At 44.7% G+C, this 22,863-nt stretch overlaps 1 long non-coding RNA gene and 1 other non-coding gene across 3 annotated transcripts; both read left to right on the top strand.

The window, feature by feature from the left end:
* Nucleotides 1–4,801: 4,801 nt before the first annotated feature.
* Nucleotides 4,802–17,047, top strand: LOC113593530 (uncharacterized). Of its 2 annotated transcripts, XR_008297185.1 has the most exons (6): nucleotides 4,802–5,202; nucleotides 5,893–6,057; nucleotides 10,018–10,335; nucleotides 10,447–11,216; nucleotides 12,290–15,931; nucleotides 16,163–17,047. It is a non-coding gene; the product is annotated as an uncharacterized LOC113593530 (long non-coding RNA). The 2 variants fall into 2 exon arrangements; XR_008297186.1 differs by lacking the exons at nucleotides 10,447–11,216; nucleotides 12,290–15,931; nucleotides 16,163–17,047 and adding an exon at nucleotides 15,982–16,021 and having other exon boundaries at nucleotides 4,809–5,202.
* LOC113593621 (small nucleolar RNA SNORA70) lies at nucleotides 11,665–11,798 on the top strand. Its single transcript, XR_003413899.1, has one exon. It is a non-coding gene; the product is annotated as a small nucleolar RNA SNORA70 (small nucleolar RNA).
* Nucleotides 17,048–22,863: the final 5,816 nt, after the last annotated feature.

A 22,863-nucleotide genomic window follows, 5' to 3' on the forward strand; every position in this document is an offset into this window, starting at 1 on the left:
TTATTAAACCATTTCAACTCGAGAATTGTGAGGTTCCTAATGAAAGCAAGGAATGGCACTGGGAAGGATGATATCAGGATTTCTTTATTTAAAACAATTTTTTTAATTAATTAATTATTATTTTTTTTTTTTGAGAGACATAGAGACACAGAGCACAAGTTGGGGAGGGGCAGAGAGAGAAGGAGACACAGAATCTGAAGCAGGCTCCAGGATCTGAGCTGTCAGCACAGAGCCTGACACGGGGCTTGAACTCACAAACTGTGAGATCATGACCTGAGCCAAAGTCGGACGCTTAACCGACTGAGCCACCCAGGCGCCCCTCTTGATTTTTTTTTTAATGTTTATTTTTATTTTTGAGAGAGAGAAAGAGAAAGAAAACAGAGGAGGGGCAGAGACAGGACACAGGATCTGAAACAGGCTCTGCAGTGGCAGCAGTGAATCCGATGTGGGGCATGAACTCAGGAACCATGAGACCATGACCTGAGCCGAAGTCGGACGCTCAACTGACTGAGCCACCAAGGTGCCCCGAGGATTTCTTTTTATACTTATCTGAAAAGGTTGTCATCATGTGCCTTAGTAACAGTACAATCCTACCCAGTGATCCCATTATCCCTGGTCCTTGGCCATCCCGGCCCGTGTTACCAGGTGGTAACCCACAACCTGTGCTCATAAGAACAGAAAGAAATCAACTATGAGCTGTCACCAGATGGCAGGCCCTGCTGCAGTCACAGGATGGGCCCAAATCCAGAGCAGATCCTACCAGATGCTGATCAAAGAAATACTATCGGGGCGCCTGGGTGGCTCAGTCGATTAAGCGTCCGACTTCAGCTCAGGTCACGATCTCACGGTCTGTGAGTTCGAGCCCCGCATCGGGCTCTGGGCTGATGGCCCGGAGCCTGGTTCCGATTCTGTGTCTCCCTCTCTCTCTGCTCCTCCCCCATTCATGCTCTGTCTCTCTCTGTCTCAAAAATAAATAAACGTTAAAAAAAATTTAAAAAAAAAAAGAAATACTATCATACAAGCCTGAAGGAACACCTTGCCCTTTGAGCATTAAGAAATCTGAAAGCAAGCATGAACATAAACGAATACAATTTTAAATTTTGTATTTTTTATGGTGAATAGTCATCATCTTCCCCAACGGCCTCTGAAGCCAATAGTCCTGATTAACTTTTTTAATGTTTGCTTATTTATTTTGAGAGAGAGAGAAAACAAGTGGGGAAGGGGCAGAGAAAGGGGGAACAGAGGATCCAAAGCAGGTTCTGTGCTAACAGCACAGGGGGCTCCAACTCATGAATCGCGAGATCATGATCTGAGCCCAAGTCGGATGCTCAACCAACTGAGCCATCCAGGCACCCCAGTCCTGATTATTATTAAAAAATCACAAAGTTCTGGGGGCGCCCGAGTGGCTCTGTTGGTTAAGCGTCAGACTCCTTTTTTCTTTTTTTAATAACTATTTATTTTTGAGAGAGAGAGAGAGAGACACAGAGTGCAAACAGGGGAGGGGCAGAGAGAGAGGAAGACACAGCATCTGAAGCAGGCTCCACGCAGGGCTCAAACCCATGAACTGTGAGATCATGACCTGAGCTGAAGTTAGACGCTTAACCGACTGAGCCACTCAGGTGCCCCTAGCGTCAGACTCTTGATTTTGGCTCAGGTCAAGATGTCATGGTTGGTGAGATCCCTGCTTGGGATTCTTTCTCCCTCCCCCAACAAACAAACAAATCAACAAATCATTTTTTTAATCACAAAGTTGGATCAATGTTCTCCTTTTCAAAAACCATGTTCATATTCTCTCTGTGAAACAGAGCTATCTGCAAAGTCTTGAACCACAACATAACTTTGGCTAAGCAAAGCAGCATCTGAAAAGATATTTTTATTTTTTTTAATTTTTAAGTAATCTGTACAAACAACCCCAAGATCAACAGTCGTGTGCTCCACGGACTGAGCCAGCCAGGCATCCCCAGAAAGATAATTCTTAAACGGGAAGAGTTGGGAATGTTTACATTTATTTTTTATTTACCCATGATAAGCAGTTATTTCCGCCGTTCTAATGAAGCTTAAACCTTAGATTTAATATATAAAAATTAGGAGATTGAGATTAAATTCCTGATGCCCTATTGTAAATTCAATAAAGGTTAACATAAAACGATGCACAAAACAAACTTCAGTTGTTCCTGCCCTTATTTTTGGAAGATCATTTGAGATTAAAAGAACAAAACAAAACCCCACAGTGCATAAGAACAGTGTCCCCCTTCTTTAATAACACTATTTTCAAAGTCTCTGTTAACTGAAACACTACAGAATAACACACCAGATTTTTAAAAATCCGAAATCTGTTTTTATTTTATTTTATTTTTTTAAGTAATCTCTACCTCCAACATGGGGCTCAAACCCACAACCCTGAGATCAAGGGTTGCACTCCCCGCTGTCTGAGCCAGCCAGGCATCCCCTCCAAGCTTCTTATTGAAGGGAGTCAAAGTTCTAAACTAGTAGATGTGAAAAATTAAGTTGTGTTTAAAAAAGGAAAACCCTCAAGACTTAAACCTTAGACATAGTGAACGTTAAGAATGCGTGCTTGTGGCGGCGCCTGGGTGGCTCAATCAGTTGAGTGTCCAACTCTTGATCTCGGCACAGGTAGTGATCCCAAGGTTGTGGGATTGAGCCCTGCCTCGGGCTCCGTGTTGAGTGTGGAGCCTGCTTAAGACTCTCTCTCTCTCTCTCTCTCTCTCTCTCTCTCTCTCTCTCTCTCCCTCCCTCTGCCCCTCTCCCCTCCTCCCATACTCTCTCTAAAATTAAGGGGCGCCTGGGTGGCTCAGTCGGTTAAGCGTCCGACTTTGGCTCAGGTCATGATCTCGTGGTCCGCGGGTTCCAGCCCCGTGTCAAGCTCTGTGCTGACAGCTCAGAGCCTGGAGCCTGTTTCAGATTCTTTGTCTCCCTCTTTCTCTGACCCTCCCCTGTTCATGCTCCCTCTCTGTCTCAAAAATAAATAAATGTTAATAAAAATAAAAATAAAAAAATAAAATTAAAAAGAAGAAGGGGGAGGAAGAGGAGGAGGGGAAGAGGAGGAGGAGGAAGGAGAGGGGGAGAAGGAGGTAAATAGGTAAATAGGATTCTGTTCAATGTATATTCTTTTCAATATGGGATTTGAGTTTCCTGATATTTAAATATAATGTGCATATTTCATTTATATAGTACTTCCCCGAAAGAAAAAAAAAGTACCACTTTATACAATACGTGGCCTATTGCTAATGCCCAGTGATTCACAGACTGTTGAAGCTGAACAAATCTTAGGATTTGAATTCAAAGATGGTCACTTTTTTTTTTCCACACCCCATTTCAAAATGAAATATTCTGCAGAACTCCAATATTTAAAATAGATCATAATTTGTTCCATAGAATATCGTTATTTTCTTAAGTGATATAACTGCACAAAATATCTGGGGGAACAGGACAAGAAAACGAGCAGTTTGTTTTCAACAAATATATTTAAGCTCTCCTTTTTCTTTTCATAAGGACAAGTACTTGGCAATAGAATTTTTCAGCAACGAAGTTACTTTTTTTAGTTTATTTATTTTGGGGAGGGGAGGGACAGAGAGAGAGGGAGAGAGAAAATCCCAGGCAGGCTCTGCACTGTCAGCACAGAGCCCAACGTGGGGCTGGAACCCACCACCTGTGAGATCATGACCTGACCTGAAATCAAGAGTCTGGTACTTAACCGACTGAGCCACCCAGGTGCCCCAATAAATTAAAAAAAAAAAAAAAAAAAAGCCTGTCAGTGTCCACTGTATTAGCAAAGTATATTTCAAGATAAATGAGGGGCACCCAGGTGGCTCAGTCGGTTAGGTGTCTGACTTCAGCTCAGGTCATGATCTCAGGGTTCGTGGGTTCGAGCCCCGCGTCAGGCTCTGTGCTGACAGCTCAGAGCCTGGAGCCTGCTTCTGATTCTGTGTCTCCTTCTCTCTCTGCTCCTCCCCAACTAGTACTCTGTCTCTGTCTCTCAAAAAATAAAAAATGATTAAAAAAAATTAAAATCACAAAATAGATGAAAAGGATAAGGTCAATGAGACCAAAGATGGAATGCCCAGTTTGTAAGCGGCCCCAGGTGTATGAGAATGAAAGAAGCTACAAATAACTAGGATTCTTCACAGCTCCATTGGAGAAGACAGACGTGACAACTACAAGTAGGTAGCTATTGTATTTTTTATTGTACATAGTGACTTATGTAGTGAGGGTGGGATCCCTAAAAACACTGCAAGATACAGAAACAACCAAATGGCTCCTACGAAACAATTACTGCAGCACATTGGAACGGGAATGGAGTAAGCAAAATGTCAGACCCACAAAATCTAAGCAGAAGACCCTGAACCTCAAGGAGCACCCAACGTCCAGCACGTCCTGGGAGTTGTAGGCCTTCTTCAGCCCAGCAAGCAGCCTCAGTCTCCTCTTGGGGAAGAGAGGCCCCGCCTTCCGCCCCGCCCCCCGGAGTACTAACGGCCGTCCCGCCTCGCTCAAGGGAGCGTCGGTCTCCCGAGAGCCCCGCCCCCCAGAGACCCAGCGCAGCCCGGCGGGCCCGGGACAGCCTGACTCGAGATGTGATCGTGATAGAGCATCTTCACGAATTTCCAATGGCGCGATTTGTTGTGGCCAAAGCTGGATTTCTCGCAGGCCAGCAAGTGCCACACCTCCGGAAGCCTGAGGCGAGCTGGCCAGGGGTACAACCTGGCCTCCAGGAACCCAGCGCGTCCTGCCCTTCCCGCTGCCTCGCTCCGCCCCCATTCGCCACGCCCCCACTCGCCACGCCCCTCAGACTTGCGCAGTGCCGCCGATAGGGGTGGGACTAGCGGCTAGCTCAGGCCTGGCGGTTGGGGAGGCGGTTTAGAACACATGCGGAAGCTCCTAAGCCGGTATTTGAAACGGAAACTCATCGGTTAAAATAGAAATACCGGTACCTGGAAACCTGGAACTTGTCTTTTCGAAGCCACCTTTCCCGTCATCACCTCTGCCTCTCCGGGTTCCCATAATCGTCCTTATGGACCTTTGGTCGTGTGGTTGCCTGCAGAACGCCTCCTGGACCCCCGGCTGGTTGAACTCCCAATACCTTGTCAGGCCTCTTAGAGGGACTGTCCAGTGCAGTACTGTGAAAAAAACCATCACAGTGGAGACGCCCATTGCTGCACACACATAGGCACCTCCGGCGCGCAGGTCAGTGACCTCCTAACCCCCTTGGGGGACCACGCCCAAGCCACTTCCTTGACTCCCAAGTGGGAGTCCCAAGTGGCTGATTATTTTATTTCGGACCTCTTGGCCTAATTCACACCGGCCAGCTGGACCAGAAGCTCCGTTCATCCTTCCCAAAACGTCAGGGAGGTTTGTGGAGGGGCTTCTTTGGAACCCCTTATAAATACCTTTTTTTTTTTTTTTAAGTTTATATACGTATTTTGAAAGAGAGTGAGCATGAGCAAGGGAGGGGCGGAGAGAGAGAGAATCCCAAGCAGGCTCCGGGCACTCGGCGCAGAACTAGACGCAAACCTGAGATCGTGACCTGAGCTGAAATCCAGAGCCCCACACCTGAGGGACTGAGCCACCCAGGCACCCCTCTTTTTTTTTTTTTTTTTATATTTATTTGAGACCACGCCTAGCAGAGGGGCGGGGGGGGGGATGGGGGGAGAGAATCCTAAGCAGGCTCCATGCTGTCAGTGCAAAGCTGCAGATTCCTGCTCAATCTCAGGAATCGTGAGATCAGGACCTGAGTCAGTGGCTTAACGGACTGAGCCACCCAGGGGCCCCTAAATATCCCTTTTTAAATATCCTTTCAGAATACAGAATAATTAAAACAATCTGTCGCTGTTGGGAGTTGTAGTGATAATTTTCTTATGTCATTTTTCTATTTAGTTTTTCTGGTTAGCTCCAATTACGAGGTCACGACACACATCTCCAGCTAATTTATGCACAGCTCCAATTCTGTGCAGGGAGGATGCAAAACGGCAAACTATCCATGGTAGGACTTTCTGGAGCATCAATTCTACAAGATTTGGAAGAAATGAAGTCATTTCCAAGGTAAGTAATTGAAAACTTAAAACTAAGACAAGGCTGGAAAGTCCTATGCCATTAGCGATGGTCCATAATCTATGCCTGAAATGTCAGACTTTCTCTAAGAAGAGACCCTAAGGATAACTTATTTCCCATTAGTTTAAACAGAAAAAATTATAAGGCATAGCAAGTCCCATCAAAAAACCCGACCAATTTTGTGGCATCTGGCTGGCTCAGTCGCTAGAGCCCCTCGATCTCGGGCTCAGGAGTTAGAGCCCCACGTTGGGAGTAGAGTTGACTTAAAAATTAAATTAAAAAAATAATCATTGGCATACAGGTGCTTTGTGTGCACTAGCAGTGGCTACTTGTAGACCAATAACATCAGATGTTGTACATCTTGCCAACACTCCAAAGTGTGATTGGCCTGCAGGTTGTATTTGGAAGCAACGTGGAACTTTTCCTCAAGCCGTTTAAAATGTATTTTGGGGGGGGGGGGCGCCTGGGTGGCTCAGTCGGTTGAACGTCCGACTTCGGCTCAGGTCATGATCTCATGGTTTGTGAGTTCGAACCCTGCGTCCGGCTCTGTGCTGACAGCTCAGGGCCTGGAGGCTGCTTTGGATTCTGCGTCTCCCTCTCTCTCTGCCCCTCCCCTGCTCACACTCTGTCTCTCTCTAAAAAATAAAGATTTAAAAATTAATAAAATGTATTTTTTTAAAGACTCAATATAAACTTTATATACATATCAGCTAAAAATGTTGAGAGGGAAATAACTTCTATGCTATGTATTGAAAATGAAAACATTCTTCCAGGAAAACATTAATTGGGGGATATATTCTGTGGGTATGCCTGTATTATGAACTAGATGGCAAAAATCCCATTTATTTTTTAAATATATTTTTTAAAGTTTATTTATTTTGAGAGAGAGAGTGCACGCAAGTGGGGCAGGGGGATAGAGGATCTGAAGAGTGCTCTGTGCTGAAAGCAGAGAGCCCGATGTGGGCTCAAACCCGTGAACCGTGAAATCGTGACCTGAGCTGAAGTCAGATGCTTAACCGACTAAGCCACCCAGGTGCCCCCAAAGCCCATTGATTTTAAAGACTTTAAAGATGAAAGCTATAACTTCAAGTAAACTTGGCGCTGAGAAGTCCTTTCAGCTTATGACCCCAGAGTTCTGCAGTCCTGTGTCAGTAATGATCCCTTGCCAACATCGGCATACAAAGGTGCCCTAATGTTGTGCATTAACACAGACCTCCTTTGACCCCAGAGTCCTCTCCATTTCCCATTTTCCTCTGCTCCTTTCAAGTATCTCTCCTCTCCTCTCCTGAACCCATTCCATTCCAGCTTTCCTCCACACCATTTTGCTTTCATGGTGTCACCAATGTTTTCCATTTTGCTAAATTCAAGATTCAGTTTTTGTTCTCTCAGTCTTATAGCTGCATTTGAAACACGATTGAGCACTTCTTTCCTCTGGATTCTCAAGCCTCCCCCCCACCCCCGATTCCCTCCCATCTTACTCTATCTTCCTTTTATTCCTCCTCCTCCTCCTTCAGATCTCTAGGACCCTCAGCCCCCTTCTCTTTCTTGTGGGCCCTCTCTTCTCAGAGCAAACCTACAGAGGCTCCCAGCTTTGAATACCATCTATCTGCTGAGAACCCCTAGGCCTGGGTCTTCTTTTCTGAGGGGAGCACTCAGGAGCCATCATTGACTCCCTTTCCCTTCCCACCCCACCACATGCAGTCCTCCAATAAGTCCTCTTGACATGCATCCTGATTGCAGCCTCTTCTCATTGCATCCATTTCTACAACCAGTTTCAGCCACTGTCCTCTCTTACTGATCTTCTGCAAACACTGCCTTCCAAACTAGCTTCCTGCTTCCCTCTATACTCTCCTGCAGTCCATTCTTCAGTCAGCATCCACGGTGCTCCATAAAAACACATGAAGGGGCGCCTGGGTGGCTCAGTCAGTTAAGCGTCCAACTCCGGCTCAGGTCATGATCTCGCGGTTCGTGAGTTTGAGCCCGCCGTCAGGCTCTGTGCTGACAGCTCAGAGCCTGGAGCCTGCTTTGGATTCTGTGTCTCCCTCTCTCTGCTCTGCCCCTGCTCATGCTCTCTCTCTCTTTCTCTCTCTCTCTCTGGATTCTGTGTCTCCCTCTTTCTGTTCCGCCCCTGCTCATGCTCGCTCGCTCTCTCTCTCTCAGAAATAAAGAAACATTAAAAAAAAATTTTTTTTTTTTAAACATGAAAAAAACAGGGGTGCCTGGGTGGCTCAGTCGGTTAAGCAGCTGACTCTTGATTTTGGTTCAGGTCATGATCTCATGGTTTGTTGAATTGAGACCCACATCAAGCTGTGTGCTGACAGCATGGAGCCTGCTTGGGATTCTCTCTCTCCCTCCCTCTCCGCCTCTCCCATGTGCAAGCTTGCTCTTTCTCTCTCTCTCTCTCTCTCTCAAAATTAAATAAACAAACTTAAAAAAAAAAGAGAAAACCATGATATATGTTAACCCCAACCCCCACCCCCCACAGACACCCCACTCCCCCTCCACTCCCTCCTATCCCCATTTAACCCTCTCACTGGCTTCTCACTGCAATAAAATAAAAGCTTAGGTAACCAGATAACCTGACCCCTGCCTACCTTTTTGACCTCATCTCTCCTTGCTTGTTCATACTACTGTGTATCAGATTTTCTGGTATCTAGAGCTGAAAGCAATCTTAACTGAGAAACAGTAAATCATAGAATCTATTGAGCATGGGAGGCTTGGAAAGAAATGTATTAAGAGAGAATGGAGGGCCCAAAATGGTTTTAAAAAAACACAAAAGCATACAAAACAATGAAAACATAACTGATCTGTATGTATATACCCAAAAGAATGTCTCAACAAAGTGAATGTTTAGAAACCAAGCCAGCGTCAAAGAAATGGAAATACCTTTGATTATATTTTAAAAACAAAAAAATATAAAGTAAATATAAAAGGACAAATACTGAACACATTATATTTCTGGCCCATAATGCAATACAATTAGAAGTAACAGAAATAGGGAATTTAAAGATGCTCAGCTTGGAGCTCCTGGGTGGCTCAGTTGGTTGAGCATCTGACCCTTGGTGTTGGCTCAGGTCATGTTCTCACAGTACATGGGATTGAGCCCTGCATTGGACTCCCCACTGACAGCATGGAGCCTGCTTGGGGTTCTCTCTCTCCGCCCCCCTCTCTCTCTGCTCCTCCACCACTCATGCACATGTTCTCAAATAAATACACATTAAAAAACAAAATTAAAATGCTCAATTCTTTGAAAATGTTAAGATATTCTTTTAAATAAATTAATGCCTGGGTCAAGGTGCAAATCCCAAGCACAACTGCAGTGCCTATAAATATATGTGCTTGTAAATACACCATACCCAGATATATGCAGGGTGATAAGAGAGCTCTCTGACTCAGAAGCTTCTGTTGTAGCCAGGTCATGTTAAGCTCTGCCACAGAGTCCTTTAACATCACCTTATTACAAAAGGGAGCAACAGTGAAGGCAGTACTAGGAACTAAAACTATTACAGATGCCTAATAAGTAGGACTGTGTTCTACTGGGCCTGACCTTGACCTCAGGATCCTTTCCAGCCAGGGCTCCAGGCCACACCACTAACGGATCTGTGTTACATACAAGCTCAAAACTGCCCTCCCAACAGCAGGCAGCCTGGAAACCGGCATGTGCAGCTGCAGTAGAAAAAAATGATGGCCCTCATGTGAGGACTCAGGATCCCAAAAGTTCTGGTCAGGCCTCAGCTTCAAATCTGCCTCACCCACAAAACACTCCCGACCCTCACCTTGGCTATACATAGCAGTCTCTTCTGAAATTTCCCTGTAATTCCTTTTTTCATAACTCCCTTGCAGGCAAAATCTGCCTCACCCACAAAACACTCCCGACCCTCACCTTGGCTATACATAGCAGTCTCTTCTGAAATTTCCCTGCAATTCCTTTTTTTCGTAACTCCCTTGCAGGCAAAAGAGGAGAAACACTACTTGGGGAGCACTGTTATGTGCCAGGACTATGATCATCAAGAAGGCGGAGGCCACAGGATTGCACCTCAACCCCGGGGACCTGCCAAAGAACTGCCACCAAATTTTCAATCGAGGACCCTTGCAGAACTCTTCAGTGACCTCACCGAGCGGTGTGCCTCTGGAAAAAACTCAACACTCACCCTAAATGAGATGTCTCTTCCCCATGCCTGGGAGGATAGGGGATAGATCCTCTAGGGGCGGATGCCTGGGCACAGATGTGACCCAGCAGCTCTGGAGCGAGTGGGTGTACTCAGGCGAGTTCTAGTTAATTTGTACATGAATAAAAAGCACTGGGATAGGGAAAAGGGCTCTTGAGTCCAGTAAGTGAATTTTATTTATTTTTTTATTTTTTTAACGTTTATTTTTGAGACAGAGAGAGAGCATGAACGGGGGAGGGTCAGAGAGAGAGAGGGAGACACAGAATCTGAAACAGGCTCCAGGTTCTGAGCTGTCAGCACAGAGCCCGACGCGGGGCTTGAACTCACGAACCGCGAGATCGTGACCTGAGCCGACGTCAGACGCTTAACTGACTGAGCCACCCAGACACCCCAGTAAGTGAATTTTAAATATACAGGAGTTCATCCGCAAGACCTCAGTCTACATTTGTTCTCTAGCTAGTAAGATTTTGACAGGAGGCAGGAGAAGAGCGGGAAGGCCACCCTGCTGGGCACCACCGTAGATGCGTTTAGATCTGGATCAGGCTCCCACACCAGGGGGCCCACCTGTGTGCTAACCGGCCTACAAGGCACTGTCCCTCGGGCTGAACAGGGCTCCATACAACCTCAATGTTGCCAGCACTCTGGACAACTTCATTTTTCTTTCATATTTTTGAGGTAGAACCTCAAAATACCGTGTCCTGCATATGCAGAGGACTTAGGGGCCCGCAAACAAGTGAATTCACAAGAAGCTCCGAAGATTACCACACAAGTGTTTGGTGTCGTCTTGTGTATTACTGAATTGTCCATTAATCAAGAGACTCGGTGTAACAACCTCAACAGGATGTCAAAAGCAGGACTGCAGAAGCCCCAGGCTTGAGCCAAGGGAGGCCGTAGACCCAAGATTCAAAGCACATGCTCCGGACACCAGCTCTGCGATTGTACAAACTGCTTAACCCCATTCAACATTCATTTCCTAGTCTGGTAAATGGGCACTTTTACCTAAAAGGCATTGAAATAGTGTAGAAGGTCTGGGGCCACTAGTAAATGCTACTGGTATTTGTTGGTGTTAATATTACTATTATCAAACCTGCTGAAGGAAGTGACAATCCAGTGTTTTCTGAGACAAACATGAATGAGAACCAGTCGTGTCAATAATCACCTCCCACAATCCAGCATTAAGAGCAACTCCGGGGCGCCTGGGTGGCTCAGTCGGTTAAGGATCTGACTTCGGCTCAAGTCATGATCTCATGGTTCATGGGTTCGAACGCTGCATCGGGCCCTGTGCTGACAGCTCAGAGCCTGGAGCCTGCTTTGGATTCTGTGTCTCCCTCACTCTCTGCCCCTCCCTCGCTCGCTCACTCTCTCGTTCACTCTCTCTCAAAAATAAACATTAAACAAAATTTAAAAGCAACTCAGAAAATAGATGTCAATGCAGCCAATTAAGCCGACTGTGCTCTTTCCCCATGGGAGCCCAGTGTGCAATGGCTGCAAACAGTAGCCTCCTTGGTAGTGTATGCAGCCTGTTGATTGTACAGGTTGCCCTAAGGGACCTTGGAGACAGCCCTTTCCAGTGGACATTGAGGTGTGGCCTCATGCCACAGTCTAGGCTCCAGTCTAGGTTCCAGACAGGTATGTGGGGTGTATTTGGAAAGCCCCAGGGCACAGTGGCCAGGGTCCACATTGGCCAAGTGATCATGTCCATTCACACCAAGCTGCAGAATAAGGAGCATGTGATTGAGGCCCTACGTAGGGCCAAGTTCAAGTTCCCTGGCCGCCCGAAAATCCACATTTCCAAGAAGTGGGACTTTAACGCGGATAAATTTGAAGACATGGTGGCTGAAAAGCTGCTCACCCCAGATGGCTGTGGGGTCAAATATATCCCTTATCATGGTCCCTTGGACAAATGGAGGGCTCTGTGCTCATGAGAACCTCAGCACTGCCCCTTTTCTATTCATGCCCACCAATAAGTCCTACTTCCCGTCTTAAAAAAAAGAAAATAGATGTTAAATCCCTTCCCATTAAATGTGTTTTTTTTATTGTGTTTATTTCTACAGAAGCATCTCCCATCCCTGATAAACACAGAAGACGAGAGAAAAGAGTAGGAGGGAAGAAGTACCCCAGGATGACAGTCCAGTCTCTGAAGATTCACCCAGGTTGGGACAGAGGACCTGCCCGAAGCCAGGACGAGCCTCTCCTCTTATCTCCCCGGTGGCACCCAGCCATCCTTTAAGCTCACCATTATTTTTTGATTCAGTGCTTTTGAATGCTGTGGAAGCACAGGTACTCCCTTGATTTGAATCCCATGCAGACCACCTTGGCAGTCTGCACCTGCCATCCTTCCCTGCCTGTGGTCCTCGGTGTCCCCACGTACAAGCCGTAAGCTCCTTGCACCACTCCCATCTCCACGGCTGTCGGTGTCAGCCGTGGCCCACCTCCCACACCTGCTGCTGGGCTCTGTGGAGCTCAGGATCTTCTTGCTGCCCATATAAAAACAGTCTTTGGTTTTGTCCCTTCTTTGGCTATCCACCATGTGAGCTTTCATTGGCTTCATTGTGGTTTAAGGGCCACATCGGTTCTTTCCAGGTAGCCTGAAACACGGTATCTGCCTGAGTAAGAAGTTGAAGAAGCTCCCAGCAGCCCAGTCAGCCGTGGGGGTTGCCAGAGGGAGAGGCTGGGGTCCTATCACCGGGCCACCCAGCATGGAGGGAGTTGCCAGTTGTAGGACAAACCCTGGGGGCAGCTGGTTCCGTGTGGGGCATCACCACTGCTGCTGATGCTGTGGGTGGAGGGGAGGCCCCAGGGTCACACTAGGGACTGTGCTGGGGAAAGGGATGGTCCTTGTGTCTTGGTGCGGGACTGGCAGGCACTTTGGATGGGCTGCTGGCCTTCCACTGACTCCCGGTGCTCCCCAGTCCGCTGACTTTCTGAGTTACAGAACACAGCAGAGGTGGGCAGGCCCACCGAAACCAGGCTCCTCCGGGTTGGCAGAGACCCTGGACTGAAGCCTGTGGGAGCGGGAAGGACAGCAACTATTGGCAGGATCAGCTGAAGGCAGAGGCTTCGCAGCAATGGTCCACCCTCCACCTTGGGGCTCTTGCAGCCTAGGATCAGGTAGTTGGCCATCACTTCCTCTTAATTCTGGCCCATCAGCAGGTCCTGCATCTGGTCCCACTCATAGCCCACAGATAATGTCACCTCAGTTCTGCCAGGGATCCTGGTAGTCAGGGAGTGGCTCGCTGTAAGGCTTTAGTAGTTCTGCTTCACGGGCCATGGTCATCCATGGGTCCTTCATGGTTTCCTCTAAAGTGCTTCTCTCACTGGGACTGAGGGGCAGGAATCTCTCTAGTAGGTCTCCCACGCTCCACAGACGTGGAAAGGGGAACGTGGCATATCCTGCTCAGCACCCACTCCCACAGCTCCCTGAAGTCCTGCCAAGGCAGGGACCTGCTGGTCACTGGACAGTCATTGTATAGAGGATGGCTCCAGGCTCCACCCATCTCCTACGAGACTGTTGTACTCTTGGTGTAAGGGGGACTACCACAGAAGGGAGTCAGCTTATGGCCGGCGGTGAACTCATTGCTGAATCCAGAGTATGCAACCTTGATGTTCGGGTCAGATTCCAAAAGCAGGCTCTCTGGCTTTAGGTCCCTGTGGATGACACCTTCCTGGTGGTGGTACTACACAGTGGACGCTATCTGGCAGAATCTGCCTCGGGGCTCCCCCTTTCTCATGCAGGCATGGCGCATTCAAACACCTGTCCTTCGCTAGTGGACTCCGTGACCGTGACCGGGTCGCCTGCTTCCATGGTGCCAGCGACCTCAAGTAGTTTCATGACTCAGGGGTTGTGATTCAGGGCCTTCATGCTCTGGACTTCAAGGAATAGTCTCTGGAGGCTGGAGGAGCCCTGCTGACTCTTGTTAATGACCTTCATGGACGCCTCTGTCCCACTCGGGCTGTGCCAGACCAACCCCACCTGGGCAAAGCTGCCCTGGCCAACAGTCCTGAGGAGCCGGTGGTGGTTACTGTGGCTCTCCCGGTCACAGGATGGCCACAAGGCCCCGCAGCTCAGTGACTCACTGCTAGGAATGCTAACTAAAAGTGCCCACTAACAGTACTAACAAACTAAATAAAGATGGGAAAGAAAAGAAAAAAATGAGAAAAGAGAGGGAAAAAGCAAAACTGTGGCCAAAAGTCCCTCAGGTCCCCAGACACCAGCTTCCTGGCCTAAAAAAACCAAAACATGTAGGCCTGGCCAAGGGCTAATACAGAGAGGTGCTTAGGATTTTCTCTCGATGGCTCTTCTTGAGATCAGTGCAAGAAATGTACCTGTAAGGCTGGGGATAATTCACAGTGGTTTTCCCACTTGGTTCTCAGGAACCTTTACTCTTAAAAGCGCTGGGGAGGGATGCCCCCAGAGGCTTTTTTGTTTACGTGTCTTATAGTGATTGATACATACCTTACTAGAAATTAAAACCTGAAGGATGCTTCAGTAGCCTTTTCATGTCTAGTTTGGGAATCTGTAATAATTTTTGATGTTTAAAGAAAGCCATGATATCTATACTTAGAATAATTCAATTCCTTTTTCTTTAAACTCTGGATGATCGGTCTCAAAATGATACCACAATTTAACTGGCTTCACAATAGCCAATGACAAAGACTCTCCCTGACTAAACTTGAGTCGTTCTCCTCTAGGTCTGGACCTTGCAGCCTGCCCTTGTCTGGCCTGCATCACCCAGTTGTAGCAAGAACCTTGCCAAGTCAGTTTAAAGAGAACTCCCCACCCTCAATAGCTCATAACATTCTTCACACACACACCTCACCTTTGGTGTCTGTGAAATAATAGAAAATATATATTGGTTTCTGTCCCTGGTTCTTGGCACAGGCTCCTGAAAGCCTTCTAATTTCCTAAGTGTTAAGACACTAGGAGCATCTCGTTTTCTAATATTTGGTCTTTAACCCCAGTTCCTGATTCAGGGCTCCTAAATTCCTTGGAATATCCTGGGTGGTAGGAATGTCTTGTTCTAATGAGGCAACTCTGGATGGGCTCCTGGATGACTCCTGGAGGGGAGTCTTTCTGACTGTTAGCAAAAGGCCAAGCCATGATTAGAAGCTTGGAATTTTCAGCTCCATACCCCCTCCCCAATCCTCCAGAAAGGGGAAAGGGGCTGGAAGTGGAGTTAATGATCTGTCATGCCTACGTGAGGAAGCCTCCATAAAAATCCCAACAGTATGGGGTTCAGAGAGTTTCCATATGGGTGAACACATCCACACTGGGAGCGTGAGGTACCCCAACTCCATGGGGACAGAAGTTCCTGTGCTCGGGACCCTCCCAGACCTCACTCCATGTATCTCTTCATCTAACTGATCATGTATCCTTTATCACATCCTTTAATAAATGTAAGCGGAAGTGACTGGGTTTTCCTTTGTATGGCATCTGACCACCCTGGCCTGCCCACAGCAAGAATCCTGTTAGATCTGTTTAACTAGAATCCTGCCATCCCTGAGGTTTCCTTAGTAGTTTTCCATCTACTGACCCCAACCCTGCTCCTTGGCTATAAACCCCCACTTTGTGCTCTACTGGGGATGGGTTCCAGTTCTATACTGAGGCCTCTTTTTCCCCCTATTGCGGTAATTCCTGAATAAAACTTGCTTTTACTGCTTTAACTACTACTGTCCCGCTCTGGGTTTGTTTGTTTGTTTGTTTGTTTGTTTGTTTTTTTAAACGTTTTATTTATTTTTGAGACAGGGAGAGACAGAGCATGAACGGGGGAGGGTCAGAGAGAGAGGGAGACACAGAATCTGAAACAGGCTCCAGGTTCTGAGCAGTCAGCACAGAGCCTGACACGGGGCTCGAACTCATGAACTGTGAGATCACGACCTGAGCTGAAGTCGGAGGTTTAACCGACTGAGCCACCCAGGCGCCCCAGTTTGTTTGTTTTTCTTAACACAGTAGGGAAATATTCTGTTGCATAAGACACAACAAGGTACATTATTGACTTCTTTTCTAAGAGAGGAAGAGTACACACACAAGCAGAAAAGGGGCAGAGAGAGAATCCCAAACAGTCTCTATGCCATGAGTACAGAACTGACGCGGGAAGCTTGATCTCATGAACCCTGAGATCATGACCTGAGCCGAGTTCAAGCTGCTTAACTGACTGAGCCACCCAGGCTCCCCTGTTATTAACTTCTACAACGCTGAAGGGAAGTTAGCTTTCATCATATTTTTATTTCTTAGTTACAAATTTTGCCCAGAGTCTGGAGTAGATTTCTCCCTTCCATAAGCCAGAGAACTTGCTCTGTCCATGGCAGTATCCTTAAATGTAAATATTGAGGGGAGCCTGGGTGGCTCGGTCAGTTAAGCATCTGACTTTGGCTCAGGCCATGATCTCTCAGTTCATGGGATCAAGCCCTGCTTTGGGCCCTGCGCTGACCCCCAGGAGCTTGCTTGGGATTTTCCCTCTCCCTCTCTCTCTCTGCGCCCCGCCCCCCACTCAGGCTCTCTCTCAAAATAAATTAACTTTTCAAAAATGTAAAATAAAATATTATTTGAAAGACAGAGCGCAGAGGAATCATTGAAAATATTGACGTGAACAAGTTATTAATTTAATATGTTCATTGAAAACTATTTAAAAATCTATGACTCAAGGAACTTCAGTTAGGTAGAATGAATCAATATTGTTAACCTTTATGGGTGTTTGTCAGTAAATATTAACTGATCCTCCCAATGGGCCAGGCATTGTGCTAAGTATCAGAACACAGAAGCATGGAGTCTATCAAATGTGACACGGTACTGTGTATTAACTTAAGAAATAAATGTGTAAATTAAACTAAGAAATGCCTGGAGTATTGTTTTGCCGCCCATCCAGTATATATGTGCACACAGGCCAATATCCCTGATGAATATAGATGCAACATTTCTCCGTATATTAGCAAACCAAATTCAACAGGACATTAAAGGATCATATGCCATAACCAAATGGGATTTTTCCCTGGGATGCAAAGATGATTCAACACACACAAATCAATAAATATGATATAGCACATTAAAAGGATGAAAGACAAAAATTGTGTGATTATCTCAACAGATGCAGAAAAAGCATTTGATAAAACTCAACATTTTTTCATGATAGAAAACATTCAAGTTGGATATAGAAGGAATACACCTCAACATAATAGAGGCTGTATATGAGAAACATACTGCCAACATCATACTCATTAGTGAAAGGTTAAAAGCAGGAATGAGGGGCACCTGGGCTCAGTTGGCTCAGGTCATGGTCTCACAGTTCATGAGTTCAAGCCTTGCATTGGGCTCTGTGCTGTCAGCACGGAGCCCACTTTGGATCCTCTGTCTCCCTCCCTCTCTGCCTCTCTCTCAAAAATAAGCATAAATTTAAAAAATAAAATCAGGAACAAGACAAGAGTGCCCACTCTCACCACTCCTTTTCAACATAATTCTGGAAGTCCCACCCAGCTAAGCCAGAAAAAGAAACAAAAGACAGCCAAATCAGAAAGAAGTAAAATCATCTGTTGATAATATGATCTTGTATATAGAAAATCCTAAAGACTATCAAAAAACTGTTAGAACTAAAACATTCAGAAAAGTTTTTTTTTAATATTTATTTTTGAGAGAGAGCATGAGCAGCCAGGTGGCAGATGGAGAGAGAGAGATGTAAAAAAATTTTTTTTAATTGCTATTCTTAAAATAACCAGAAAGAAAGATTTCCTGTATCAGGCTGGAAAGATAGATAATGTCATCCCAACTTATGTTTGCTTAAGACTTTAAAAAAATGTTTATTTTGAAAGACAGTGCATGCAAGCAGGGAGGGACAGACAGAGAGAGAGAATCCCAAGCAGGCTCTGCGCTGCCAGCACAGACCCCAGTGTGGGGCTCCAACTCACCAATCGTGAGATCATGACCTGAGCCAAAACCAAGAGTCAGACGCTTAACCGACTAAGCCACCCAGAAAGTTTTAAAATACAAAATGAGCATGCTAAATTCAGTTGCATTTCTACACACCAACAGTGAACTAGCTGAAAAAGACAATAATCCCATTTACAACAGCATCAAAGATACCAAAGTGCCTAGATATGAATGTAACTAAAGAAGTAAAAGCTCTGCCTAGAGCTTTAGATATTGGTTAATATCCAACATATCAAAATTAGATTTTGATGAAAGAAATTAAAGTCACAAATAAATGGAAATAGAGCCCATGTTCATGGATCAGAAAACTTAATGTTAAAATGTCTATACTACACAAAGCCATGTAGGGATTTGATGCAATATCTATCAAAATTCCAATGCCATTTTTCACAGAAATAGAAAAAAAAATCTTAAAATTTGTGTGGAACTACAAAAGTCCCTAGATAGCCAAAGCAATCCTAAAAAAGGACTAAGCAGAGGCATCATGCTTCCTGATCTAAAACTATACTACAAAGTGACAGTAATCAAAATGGTATGGTAACTACCATAAAAACAGGCACATAGACCAATGAATCAGAAACAAGAGCCCAGAAATAAATCCCCGCATATACAGTAAGCTAATGTTTGTCAAGGCAGCCAAGAATAATCAAGAGGGAAAGGATAGTTTCTTCAGTAAATGGTGCTGGGACAACTGGCTATCTACAGGGAAAAGAATGAAATTGGACCTCTATCTTACACCACTCACAAAAATTAACTCAAAATGGATTACGGACTTAACAAGACCCAAAACCATAAAGATTCCAAAAGAACACCTAGGGAATAATTTCCTCCACTTTGGTCTCAGCCATAATTTTTTGGATATGCCACCGAAAGCACAATCAATAAAAGCAAAAATGAACAAGGGGGACTATATCAAACCAAAATGCTCTGCACAGCAAAAGAGATGACAAAATGAAGAGGCAACCCATGGAACGGGAGAAAATATTTGCAAATCATCTATATGGCAAGGGGTTAATATCCAACATATGTAAATTTAAAAACGGGCAGAGGACTTGAATGGACATTTTCCCAAAGAAGAAATAGAGATGGCCAATTGATGCTCAACATCACTAATCATCAGGGAAATGCAAATTGAAACCGATCTGATATATCACCTCACACCTGTTAATGTAACTATCATAATAAAGACATGTGATAACAAATGTTGGCAAGGGCGTGGGGAAAGTAGAACGCTTGTGCACTGTAGGTGGGAATGTCAACTGATACAGCCACTATGGAAAATTGTATGAAGGCTCCTCAAAAACACTGAAAATGGAACTACCAGCAATCCCATTTCTGGGCATATGTCTGAAGGAAATGAAATCGTTAGCTCAAAGAGATAGTTACACACCCATGTTCATGACAGCATTATTCATAATAGCCAAGACATGGAAACAACCTAAGTGTCCACCAACATATGAATGGATAAAGAAAATATTATATATAAAGCTAAATGTGGGATTATATATATATAATATTCTATATATGTATAGATTAATATTAACTATATTAATATATAATATTAATACAATTAATATTAATATAATATTATATAACTATATTATAGTTATATAATATAATATATAATATATTATATTATATATTAATATAATATAATATTAATATAACTATATTGACATATAACTATTAATATAACTATATTGTAGTTATATTATAATATTATATATTAATATAATATAATATTAATATAACTATGTTAACATATAATATTCTAATATATGTATTAGAATACTAGTCACAAAGAAGGAAATCCTGCCTTTTGTAGAAACATGGTTGGACCTGTGGACCTTGAGGGCATTATGCTAACTGAAATAAGTCAGACAGATAAAGACAAATACTGTATGATCTCACTTACGTGTGGAACCTAAAGACATGGAACTCGAGAGAATGGTGGTTGCCAGGGGCTGAGTAGTGGGAGAAATGGAGAGATGTCGGTTAGAATATAAACTTCAGGTTATAAGATGTAAATTCTGAGTATCTAGTATACATTATGGTGACTATAATTAACAATATTGTATACTTGAAAGTGGCTATGAAAGTAGAGCTCTAATGTTCTCACTGTAACAACAACAAAAAATGGTGAAGGGCGCCTGGGTGGCTAGTCAGTTAGGTGTCCGACTTTGACTTGGGTCATGATCTCACGGTTTGTGAGTTGACCCCACATTGGGCTCTGTGCTGGCAGTATGGAGCCCGCTTGGGATTCTCTCTCTCTCTCAAAATAAATAAACTTAAAAAATGGTGAGGTAAAGGGTTAAAAGGGTGTCGACTGTATTGTGGTAGGCATGTTGCAATATATACATACACCAAATCATCACATTGTACACCTTAAATTTACCCAATGATATGTGTCAATTACATCTCAATAAAGTCGAGAATTAATTAGAAGTCACCATGTAGCCATCAATGAGCAAACAGTCTGCACAGAGATGTTTATAGCAGCTTTACTCATAATTCAAAACTTGGAAATCCCAAGATGTATGTGAATGGATAAACAAACTGATAATGGAATATTATGCAGCATTAAAAAGAAGTGAGATATAAAGCCATAAAAAGATACGGAGGAACCATAAATTCATATTACTAAGTGGAAAAAGCCAATCAGAAAAGGGGACACACTGTATGATTCCAATGATACATTACGGAAAAGGTAAAACTATGGAAGACACTAAAGATCAGTGGTTCCCAGGAGGTGAGAGAAGGAGAGAGGAGGAGACAGAGCACAGTGGACTTGCAGGGCAGTAAAACTGCTCTGTATGAAATTGTAATGATGGACACATTCATTCTGTATATGTCCAAACCCATAAAATGTACAGGACCAGGAGTGAACCCAAAGATGAACTACAGGCACTGGGATTATTGGTAACAATGTATCACTCTGGTGAGGGATGTTGCTAATCAGGGTGCTATTTTTCTGAGGTGGCAGAGGATATATAGGAAATCATGTACCCTTCTCTCAATTTTGCTTGAACCTAAAACCGCTCTAATAAACGCATGGGTGGCTCAGTCAGTTAAGCATCTGACTCTTGACTTTGGCTCAGATCATGGTCTCATAGTTCATGGGTTCGAGCCCCACTTTGGGCTCTGTGCTGGCAGTGTGGATCTTGCTCGGGATTCTCCTCTCTCTCTCTCTCCCTCTCTCTCTCACACACTCTCTCTCTCAAAATAAAAGAAATAGGGGCGCCTGGGTGGCTCAGTTGGTTGAGCGTCTGACTTCGGCCCAGGTCATGGTCTCACAGTTTGTGGGTTCGAGCCCCGCGTCGGGCTCTGTGCTGACAGCTCAGAGCCTGGAGCCTGCTTCAGATTCTGTGACGCCCTGTCTCTCTGCCCCTTCCCCACTCATGCTCTGTCTCTCTCTGTCTCTCAAAAATGAATAAACGTTAAAAAATTTAAAAAAAATTTGGGGCGCCTGGATAGCGCAGTCGGTTAAGCGTCCGACTTCAGCCAGGTCACGATCTCGCGGTCCGTGAGTTCGAGCCCCGCATCAGGCTCTGGGCTGATGGCTCAGAGCCTGGAGCCTGTTTCCGATTCTGTGTCTCCCTCTCTCTCTGCCCCTCCCCCGTTCATGCTCTGTCTCTCTCTGTCCCCAAAAAAATAAACGTTGAAAAAAAATTTAAAAAAATAAAAGAAATAAACTTTGAAAAAAAGGTGTTTTTTTTTTAGTTGACCGTCATAATATCAGTTTCAAAATAGACAAAAGAAAAATGTCCTCTAATTTAGAAATGCATTGAAGATTAGAGTGGAGAAAACAATTCTAGTAAAGCAGACACTTAGGTACTGTCTCTCTAAAACTCTCCGATGATCTTTGAAGAAGCCATAGGAGCCCAGACAGGTATGAAGTGACTGCTCCTAAAACCTCATACAGCAAAAAAAAAAAAAAAAAAAAAAACTCATTTTTTTAAACATTTATTCATTTTTGAGAGAAAGACACGGGGGAGGGGTAGAGAGAAAGAGGGAGACACAAATTCTGAAGCAGGGTTCAGGCTCTGAGCTGTCAGCACAGAGCCTGATGTGGTGCTGGAACCCATGAGCTGTGAGATCGTGACCTGAGCTGAAGTTGGACGCTTAACCAACTGAGCCACCCAGGTGCCCCTAAAAAAGACTCACTTTTTTGCGACAAGGACTGATTCAGAATTCAAAATGTATTCAGAAATGGGCAGTCAAGGGGCACCTGGGTGGCTTAGTCAGTTGAGCTTCCAACTCTTGACTTCAGCTTAGGTCATGATCCCAGGCTCATGGGGTAGAGCCCCACGTTGGGCTCTGTGTTGAGCATGGAGCCTGCTTAAGATTTTCTCTTTCTCTCTCTCTCTCTCTCTCTCTCTCCCTCTGCCCCTCCCCCACTCACGGTCTCTCCCTCTCTCTCTCTCTCTCTCTCAAATTTTTTTCTAAAATTTAAACATTTTTTTAAATTAAAAAAATTAAATCAACAAATTTAACAGGATATTCTCAGTTTCTTTCTGAATAAAGTAGCTATTTGGAGTCTAGCTTTGATATCACAATTTCAAATTACCTATGTGCTTAATATCATTGTCCCTGAGAAAGGGAGGTTTAACTTACGATGACATCCAATGTGCTCTAGAGTGTTCAAAAATAATGAACATTTTGGACACAGATAGCAATGTATTATGAATTTATAGATGCAAAGACCTG

Source organism: Acinonyx jubatus, chromosome A2, assembly GCF_027475565.1.
Source record: "Acinonyx jubatus isolate Ajub_Pintada_27869175 chromosome A2, VMU_Ajub_asm_v1.0, whole genome shotgun sequence".
Classification (NCBI taxonomy): Eukaryota; Metazoa; Chordata; class Mammalia; order Carnivora; family Felidae; genus Acinonyx; species Acinonyx jubatus.